The sequence below is a fragment of the Phragmites australis genome, chromosome 1, assembly GCF_958298935.1.
Source record: "Phragmites australis chromosome 1, lpPhrAust1.1, whole genome shotgun sequence".
Classification (NCBI taxonomy): domain Eukaryota; kingdom Viridiplantae; phylum Streptophyta; class Magnoliopsida; order Poales; family Poaceae; genus Phragmites; species Phragmites australis.
Window position 1 is genome coordinate 12,080,991 of NC_084921.1, and position 8,804 is coordinate 12,089,794.

Sequence of the window (8,804 nt, forward strand, 5' to 3'; positions counted from 1 at the left end):
CGTGTTGCAACAACTCCTAGCGCAAGTTGAGCTATTGTGTTCCTTCCCGCACATGCCGTCGCTTCGCCGTTGTTGGGTTTTCCTTTCGCCAAGCGTGCGCCGCCACAAAAGCACCACCTTGGATCCCCTCGACGAAGCCACGTGCAACTTCAGCCGGACACACACGCCGGCAACAGGGCCCACAACAGCGTCGTCGCCTCCCCTGTCCTCTCTCTCTCTCATGTCACCATAACCCTAGCCGCCCCCCATCCCTCTCCTTTTACCTACTACGGGGTGCACCAATATGGGCCATGTGGGCCGCCAAAGAACACCTGGGCTTTGGTCCAGGTTGGATTGGCCCAGAAGAAAAAGAAAAGAAAAGGAAAAAAAAAGAAAAAACAGAAAAAAAATGCCATTTAACAAAAGGGACTCCTATTTTTAGAAAAATTGTGAGCCACCCGTCTATTGCAATTTTAAATTTAAACGCTCGGGCTTTATACTAATCATAGTTTAAGTCGCTTAACTCATGTAGATTTATTTGTTTAACCTTCAACAATTAGCATATCCTGCTTGATAATTTTCTCAATCACACTCAATATTGACTCCATGAAATCTAATCACCAAAAGGGGCCGCGTCTTAATTATGACTCCCAATATAAACAATATCCTTAGATTTTTTATCTTCACTGCGATTGAACCAATTTATCAGTGTTGTAGTGTAAAGTAGGAGCATTTATTATACAAATTAAAAACTCTCTTATAATCTACCACTTAGCTACCTTTCACCAACAAAACCAAAATAAAATGACACTCAGTAATCTCTTATAACACTATTATATCATTCCGTATTAGGATATGTGACACTCAGTAATCTCTTACAGTAATATTATATCTCTTATACTTTCATATTACGATCCATAAATGTTTAAAAAAAGATGATGCAATCACTGGATGGACGCGGCGGTGTGGCGTGCCTATCTGCCTAGTAACCCTAAAACCCCTGCCCGTACGGAACAGCCGAAACAGAGCAGAATTGTCGTGTGTACAACGTTGGGTGACCCAAGCGAGGCACATCCCGTCTGAAATAATATACAGCCCGTCTCCTGCGACACCGCGTTGTCCTCTCCCGCCCCAGTACCTATAAAGACACTATATACGGCCCTCCCATCTCCTTCCCCCTCCCAACCTTCAGACGCCCGGATCACTCCTCTCGAGTCCTCAACATCACAACGAGCCCAATCGATCGCCACCAAGAGCCCCAGACTTCTAGAGAGTCCATCCTTGGACACAGCCTTCATTGATTCCATCTTCTTTTCCCACCACTTAGATGAGCACCTCGTACACCGAGGCGCAGTTCGGCTCCTCCTTTCAGTTCACGAACCTGTGCGAGGACCAGCCGACGCCGCCACCCGTGGCGTTTGAGGCACCGGTGGCGATGGTGGAACCCCAGGAAGAGGGCGGCGGAGTACCAGCTGACGGAGGGGGAGGCGTCGGGGGTCAAGAGGCAGCGGTCCCCGACGAGATCCAGGAAGAACAGCGGCGGGAGCAATGAGGGCGACCACTACGACATGTCCAAGGTGGCGGCGGCGGCGGTGGGAGGGACGGGAGGCGGGAGGTGCCTGTGGGTGAAGGAGCGCGACCGGGAGTGGTGGGACCGAATTAGCAACCCGTCCTGCCGGGAGGAGTTCCGCCGCGCGTTCCGGATGTCGCGGGCCACGTTCGAGGCCGTCTGCGAGGAGCTGGGCGCTGCCGTGGCCAAGGAGGACACCATGCTCCGCGCTGCCATCCCGTGCGCCAGCGCGTCGCAGTCTGCATCTAGCACCTCGCCACGAGGGAGCCCCTCCGGCTCGTGTCCAAGCGTTGCGGCCTCGGGATCTCCACCTGCCACAAGTTCGTACTCGAGGTCTGCGCCGCCATCAAGGCCGTGCTCATGCTAAAGGCCGTGTAGTGGCCGGAGGCCCCGGACGCCGCGGCGGACGTGACCGCCAGGTTCAAGGCCGCGTCGGGGATCCCAAACGTCGTCGGCGCCATGTACACCACCCACATCCCCATCGTCGCGCTCAAGAACAACGTCGCCGCCTACTACAACCGCCGCCACACGGAGCGCAACCAGAAGACGTCCTATTCCATCACCGTGCAGGGCGTGGTGGACGCGGCCGGCGCCTTCACCGAAGTTTGCATCGGCTGGTCTGGCTCCATGTCCGACGCCGACGTGCTCGACAGTTCCGCACTCTACGCGCTACGCGGCGCCGCCGGCCTGCTCCAGGGCCAATGGGTGGTCGGCGGCGCCGGGTACCCGCTAATGGACTTGTTAGTCTATATTTGGTATTCTGTAATCACGGCACTCCTTTCCTTTCCTCCTGATGCTATTCTATAAATCGATTGAGTAGATTGTGATGGATGCTGCCTATATATGCAATGCTCAGTGATCAATACAATCATCGCTTGAGTCCTTCCTTTCTACATGGTATCAGGCTTTCTTTTCGATCTCACGCTTCCGCACCGTGACCTCTCCCCGGCCGGCCATGTCGACCGCCCCTTCTCTCCCCACCGAGGTGGACATTGACTCCGTGGTGGACGCTGTTGCCAACGCCGTTCGCGACTTGTTCCGTCCACCGGTCGGCCTCGACTTCGACTCCGCAACCGCGTCTGCTGTCGCCGATGACGCTGCGACTCGAGCGTCCTCTGCCGCACGCGCGGTCCTCACCTCCCTCGCCGCGCGTCTTCCCCCCCACGGCGCCTACGGCGACCGACGGCTCGGCGGTCGACAGCGCCGCTGTCGTCGTCTCTTCTCCACCCGCGGCGCCCACCGTCCCCGTTCCACCGCCTCTCACAGCGCCCGCGCCGGTGCTCACGCCGGCCGCCCTCTTCAACTCCGTGCGCCTCCCCTTCGACGCACCGGCTGGCTTTCCCTGCTCCCTCGGCGTCCCCGGCCCCGTTCCCAGCGGCGGCACACTGTCCTCCGCCGGTGCGCCCCTGGCCCTCGACAGCGACGCCCTCTCCACACTTCACTCGCAAGCAGTCAATGTGTTAAACGTCAAGGCGATCATCCCTGTCACCCTCGACGTCTCGGTCGCCAACTACTCTCGATGGCGCGGCCTCTTCCTCGTGGCCCTCGGCAAATATGCCTTGACAGACCATGTCCTCTCCGATGACGTCCACCCCGATCGCGCGGATTGGGCCCGGATGGATTGTGTCGTCCTCGGCTGGTTGTACGGCACCATCTCCACCGACCTTCTCCAAGAGGTCCTGTCCCCGTACGCCACCGCTCGGCATGTCTGGTGATCGCTCGAGCATCAGTTCCTCGGCAATCGCGAACATCGTGCCCTCAACCTCCAGGCGGAGTTCCACTCCTTCCGTCAAGGCGACCTTCCCGTCGCGGACTACTGCCGCAAGCTGAAGGCCATGGCCGACTCCCTCGGTGACCTCACCGAGCCCCTCAGCGACCGCACCCTCGTCCTCACCGCCCTCAACGGTTTGTCTGACAAGTTTGGTCATCTCAAAACTCTTGTGCCCATGCAACACCCATTCCCGACATTCGCCGAGGTCCGCTCTCAACTTCATCTTGAGGAGCTCTACTCCAAGCGGCCCTCCTCCGACGCCAGCGTCTTCCTCACCGGCACGACCGGCAATAGCGGCACCAAGAATCCGGCGCACTCCACGGGTTACAGCACCGGCAAACAAGGCGGTGGCAGTGGCAATCGTCGGCGCCGCGGCGGCGGCGGCAAGCAGCAGCCTGCCTAGGTCGGCGGGAAACCTGGCGCAGCCGACCCAGCCCACCTCTGGCAGTCCCCGCACAACCCCTGGGCCGGCACCATTCAGATGTGGCCTGGCCTGGTGGGTCGCGGTGTCCTTGGCCCATGGCCGGTCGGTTCGATCGGTGCCCACTTTGCTGGTGCGGCCTTCGCTGGCCCGGCTGGCGGCCCGGTCGGCCTCCATCAGCTCCAGCTGGCGGCCCCCTACGGGCAACTTCAGGCTCCAGGCGGACTGGGCTTCCCGGCCCAGCAAGCATCCCAGCCGGCCACTACTGTTGGACTGGCGCAGCCTGTGGCCTGGTTCGGTGGCGCCCCATCTCAATGGGATCAAGCTTCGCTCGCGAGCTCCTTCAACACCTCGACACTGCCTCAACCCGCCACACATGAATGGTACATGGATACGGGTGCTACTGCTCACATGACCTCCGATGCCGGTATCCTATCCTCCACTCACCCCCCAACCCCGCTTCTCCCTCACACATAATAGTCGGCAATGGTTCAACAATTCCTGTTTCTTCCCTAGGATAGTCACACATACACCATCCTACCCGCACTTTTACTCTTCGTAACATCCTTTGCTCCCCTCATATTATTAAGAACTTGATTTATGTTTGTTGTTTTGTCGTTGACAATTGGTGCTCGGTTGAGTTTGACCCGTTTGGCTTTTCTGTGAAGGATCTTCGCACCAGGACCGTGATCGCTAGATCCAATAGCTCCGGTCCTCTCTACCCTCTTCACCACGCCCTCCCTACACCACCAGCCACCGCTCTCACCGCCGACACCACCGACGTCCTTTGGCACCGTCGTCTTAGTCACATTGGCCACGACGCGCTCGATTGCCTTGCCGCCATTGTCCCCATCACCAAGGGAGGCCTCACCGGGGTTTGCCATGCCTGCCAACTTGGCCGCCACGTTCGCCTTCCTTTTACAAGTTCTTTTAGTAGGGCTTCAGCAAATTTTGAGTTAATTCATTGTGATTTGTGGACCTCTCCTGTCGTTAGTGTCTCGGGTTTTAAATATTACCTTGTCATTCTTGATGACTGCTCTCACTATGTTTGGACTTTCCCGCTTCGTTTTAAATCCGACACTTTCAGCACTTTGTCCCATTTTTTTTGCTTACGTTCAAACTCAATTTGTCACCACCATTCGCAACATCCAGTGTGACAATGGCCGCGAGTTCGATAACTCCGCCGCCGCACCTTCTTTCTCACTAATGGTGTTCACTTGCGTATGTCATGCCCTCACACCTCTCCCCAAAATGGCAAGGCCGAGCGCATCCTTCGTTCTCTAAACAACATAGTTCGCTCCCTTCTTTTTCAAGCCAGCCTCCTAGGTTCCTTCTGGGTAGAAGCTCTCCACACCGCCACACACCTCATTAACAGACACCCAACCAAGACCCTCGCCACACACACACCTTACTTCGCTTTATATGGAGTCCACCCCACCTACACACACCTTCGCGTCTTCGGATGCAAATGCTACCCCAATCTCTCCGCCACCACTCCACATAAGCTTGCCCCACGCTCCACAATGTGTGTTTTTCTTGGCTATCCACTACACCATAAAGGGTATCGGTGTCTTGATCCTGTCACTAATAGGGTCATTATTTCGAGGCATGTTGTGTTTGATGAGCACTCGTTTCCATTTGCCGAGATCTCCACTAACTCTTCTAATGATCTTGATTTTTTGGAGGATTTTTTGGCTCCCGTACAGGCCCCCATTGGTGCTTCCAGCCGGCTCTCCGCAGGGACCAGGCCACCGACCTCCCCGGCTGCTTCTCCAGGCCGGCCGACGCTTGCTGGGCCACCAGCGCCTCCGGCCTCGTGCGCTGGGCCACCAGCACTTCCAGGTCAGCCGGCGCCTGCTGCTGATCCAACACCGCCCCCGACCGCACGCGCTGGGCCGCCAGCTCAGCCGGTCTCTTCGCCTGCCCGCGGCCAATCGGTACACATCGGGTCGTCCGCCACTAGGCCGTTCTCTGACGGCCCGACCTCCTCCTCAGCTGCCCCCGCTCACTGGCCTGGGCGGGCCTGCACTGGGCCGGCCACGATCGAAGCTTCCTCCCCGGCCTCCTCCTCCACGGGCCCTGCCACGGCCTCGGGGCCGCAGTCGGCCTCCTCGACGCCTCATCCGGCCGCTCAATCCCTACCATCACTACTGCCGCACGTCGCCGTGCCGACACGCCCTTGGTCAGTGCGCCAGCCGGGCGTCCCTGCTCCACCTCCGCACCTCGGCGCTTCGCCAGTTGTCAACGACCACCATATGACGACCCGCGGCAAGTTGGGTATCCACAAGGGCGTCACTAGGATGAACCTCCACACCACCGCCCTCTCGCCGGTCCCGCGCACCTATCGGGCCACCTTGGCCGACCCGCACTAGCGGACGGCAATGGAGGAGGAGTTCAACGCTCTCCTCGCCAACCGCACGTGAGATCTTGTCCCGCGACCCTTCGGCGCCAACGTCGTCACCGGCAAGTGGATCTTCAAGCATAAGTTCCACGCCGACGGCTCCCTCGACCGCTACAAGGCTCGCTGGGTTTTGCGTGGATTCACGCAACGCCCCGGCATCGACTACGATGAGACCTTTAGCCCAGTTGTGAAGCCCGCCACCGTTCGCACTGTCCTCAGCTTGGCAGTCTCCCGCGATTGGCCGGTCCATCAGCTTGATGTGAAGAATGCGTTCCTGCATGGCACTCTTGCGGAGACCGTCTACTGCATTCAGCCGCCTGGTTTTGTTGACTCCTCCCGCCCTGATATGGTGTGCCACCTCCGCAAGTCACTGTATGGGTTGAAGCAGGCGCCGCGTGCTTGGTACAGCCGGTTTGCTTCCTTTTTGCTCTCTCTTGGCTTCACCGAGGCGCAGTCAGACAACTCCCTCTTTATCCTTCGACGCGACTCCGACACAACATACCTCCTACTTTATGTTGATGATATTGTGCTCACTACTTCCTCCAGCAAGCTGCTCCAGTGGATCATCTCCTCCCTGCAAAGTGAGTTTTCTATGAAGGATCTCGAGGCTCTTCATCACTTCCTCGGCATCAGTGTGTCTCGACAGTCGACTGGTATGCTACTCAGTCAGCGACAGTACTGCCTCGACATCCTTGATCGTGCTGGCATGTTTGACTGCAAGCCGTGCACCACTCCAGTGGATACTTGTGCTAAGCTCCCTGCGAGTGCAGGTGCTCCTGTTGCTGACCCCACTGACTTCCGCAGTCTTGCCGGTGCTCTCTAGTATCTCACCTTCACGCGCCCGGACATCTCCTACGCCGTTCAGCAGATCTGTCTTCACATGCACGATCTTCGGGAGCCTCACCTTGCTGCTCTCAAGAGGATCCTGCGCTATCTTCGGGGTTCATTGGACTTGGGACTTCATATTCAGCGCTCCTCTGCTACAGACTTGGTTGTCTATTCTGATGCTGATTGGGCAGGCTGTCCTGACACTCAGCGTTCCACCTCCGGGTATGCTGTCTTCCTTGGCGACAACTTGGTGTCCTGGTCTTCTAAACGCCAGCACACGGTCTCTCGCTCCAGTGCCGAGGCCGAGTACCTCGTCGTCACCAATGTAGTTGCAGAGGTCACCTGGCTTCGCAAACTCCTTCATGAGCTTCACTCCCCTCCCGCCAAGGCTACACTCGTGTATTGTGACAACATCAGTGCAGTCTACCTATCTTCCAACCCAGTCCAGCATCAGTGCACGAAGCATGTTGAAATCGATCTTCACTTTGTCCAGGAGAAGGTCGTCGTGGGTACTGTGCGTGTTCTCCACGTACCCACATCATCCCAATTTGCTGATATCTTCACCAAGGGGCTTCCCACACCGGTCTTCACCGAGTTCCGCTCCAGTCTCAACGTCCGCTAGCTTGCCGTTGCGACTGCAGGGGGGTGTTAGTCTATATTTGGTATCCTGTAATCACGGCACTCCTTTCCTTTCCTCCCGATGCTATTCTATAAATCGGTTGAGTAGATTGTGATGGATGCTGCCTATATATGCAATGCTCAGTGATCAATACAATCATCGCTTGAGTCCTTCCTTTCTACAGGACTGGCTGCTGGTGCCCTACACGCACCAGAACACGACGTGGGCGCAGCACGTGTTCAACGAGCGGGTGGTCGGCGTGCGCGCCGTGGCGCGGGACGCGTTCCAGCGGCTCAAGGCGCGCTGGGGCTGCCTCCAGAAGCGCACCGAGGCGAAGCTGCAGGACTTCCCCATCGTGCTCAGTGCCTGCTGCGTGCTCCACAATTTCTGCGAGCGCGCCGGCGAAGCCGTCGACCCCGAAATCAGTTTCCAGTTTTTCGACGATGACATGGTCGCCGAGAACCCCGTGCGCTCGCAGGCTGCCGCCAGCGCGCGCGACGACATTGCCCGCAACCTCCTCCGCAGCGGCGCCGGCGCCGGCTTCCTCTTGAAATGAAGAAGTAGAAAAGCAGCTTCTTTTCTTGGTCGGATCAGCGGCGAAAGAAGCTGCAAGGCTCATCAATCACAGCTTCTTTGCTTCTTAGGAGCTAGTTGTTTCAGTCTGGTTAATTTGTCGGATAGAACAGACGACAATTTTTTCGTTTGTAATAAGAAAAAAGTCTAATTTTCCTGCAGTTTAAGTTTCTTCTTTCAACTTCAATACGAGAAATCTTTCATTCCCTAACATTTAAAACCATCCGAAACTCATCCCTCGATCTATATCAGAGTGGTTTTACACATATGACGTTGCTGACTTGCATCCCGCGCAATCTGACCATCTGACTTAACCTCTCTCATATTGGGGCCCACATATCAGCCAATTTCAATCGTGAGCCTCCGAGATGAGCTGTTGTTGTTGTCCTGCTTCCGCTACTGCTGCTCGTCATCTACAAGCTATCGCCGGCCAATTCCCCATGCTGACACCATAACTATGATCCTAGGAAACTGCCGAACCGCCTATTGCTACCTCGACTCGCTGTGGGAGGCTGCCCATGACAGCCTCCCCTGTTTCGACAAATCGAGCTTGTCGTCGCACGATCACCTCGCCGTGATCCCGGTCGATTGCTCGCGGTTGAACCAACTCCAGACCATCCTAAAGCCGACCGTGGCGGCCGC

General features: G+C 57.1%; 1 pseudogene; it reads left to right on the plus strand.

Annotated features, from left to right (window-relative positions):
- The first annotated feature begins 1,547 nt into the window (after positions 1–1,547).
- On the plus strand, positions 1,548–8,209 carry LOC133931157 (protein ANTAGONIST OF LIKE HETEROCHROMATIN PROTEIN 1-like; annotated as a pseudogene).
- The last annotated feature ends 595 nt before the right edge of the window (positions 8,210–8,804 follow it).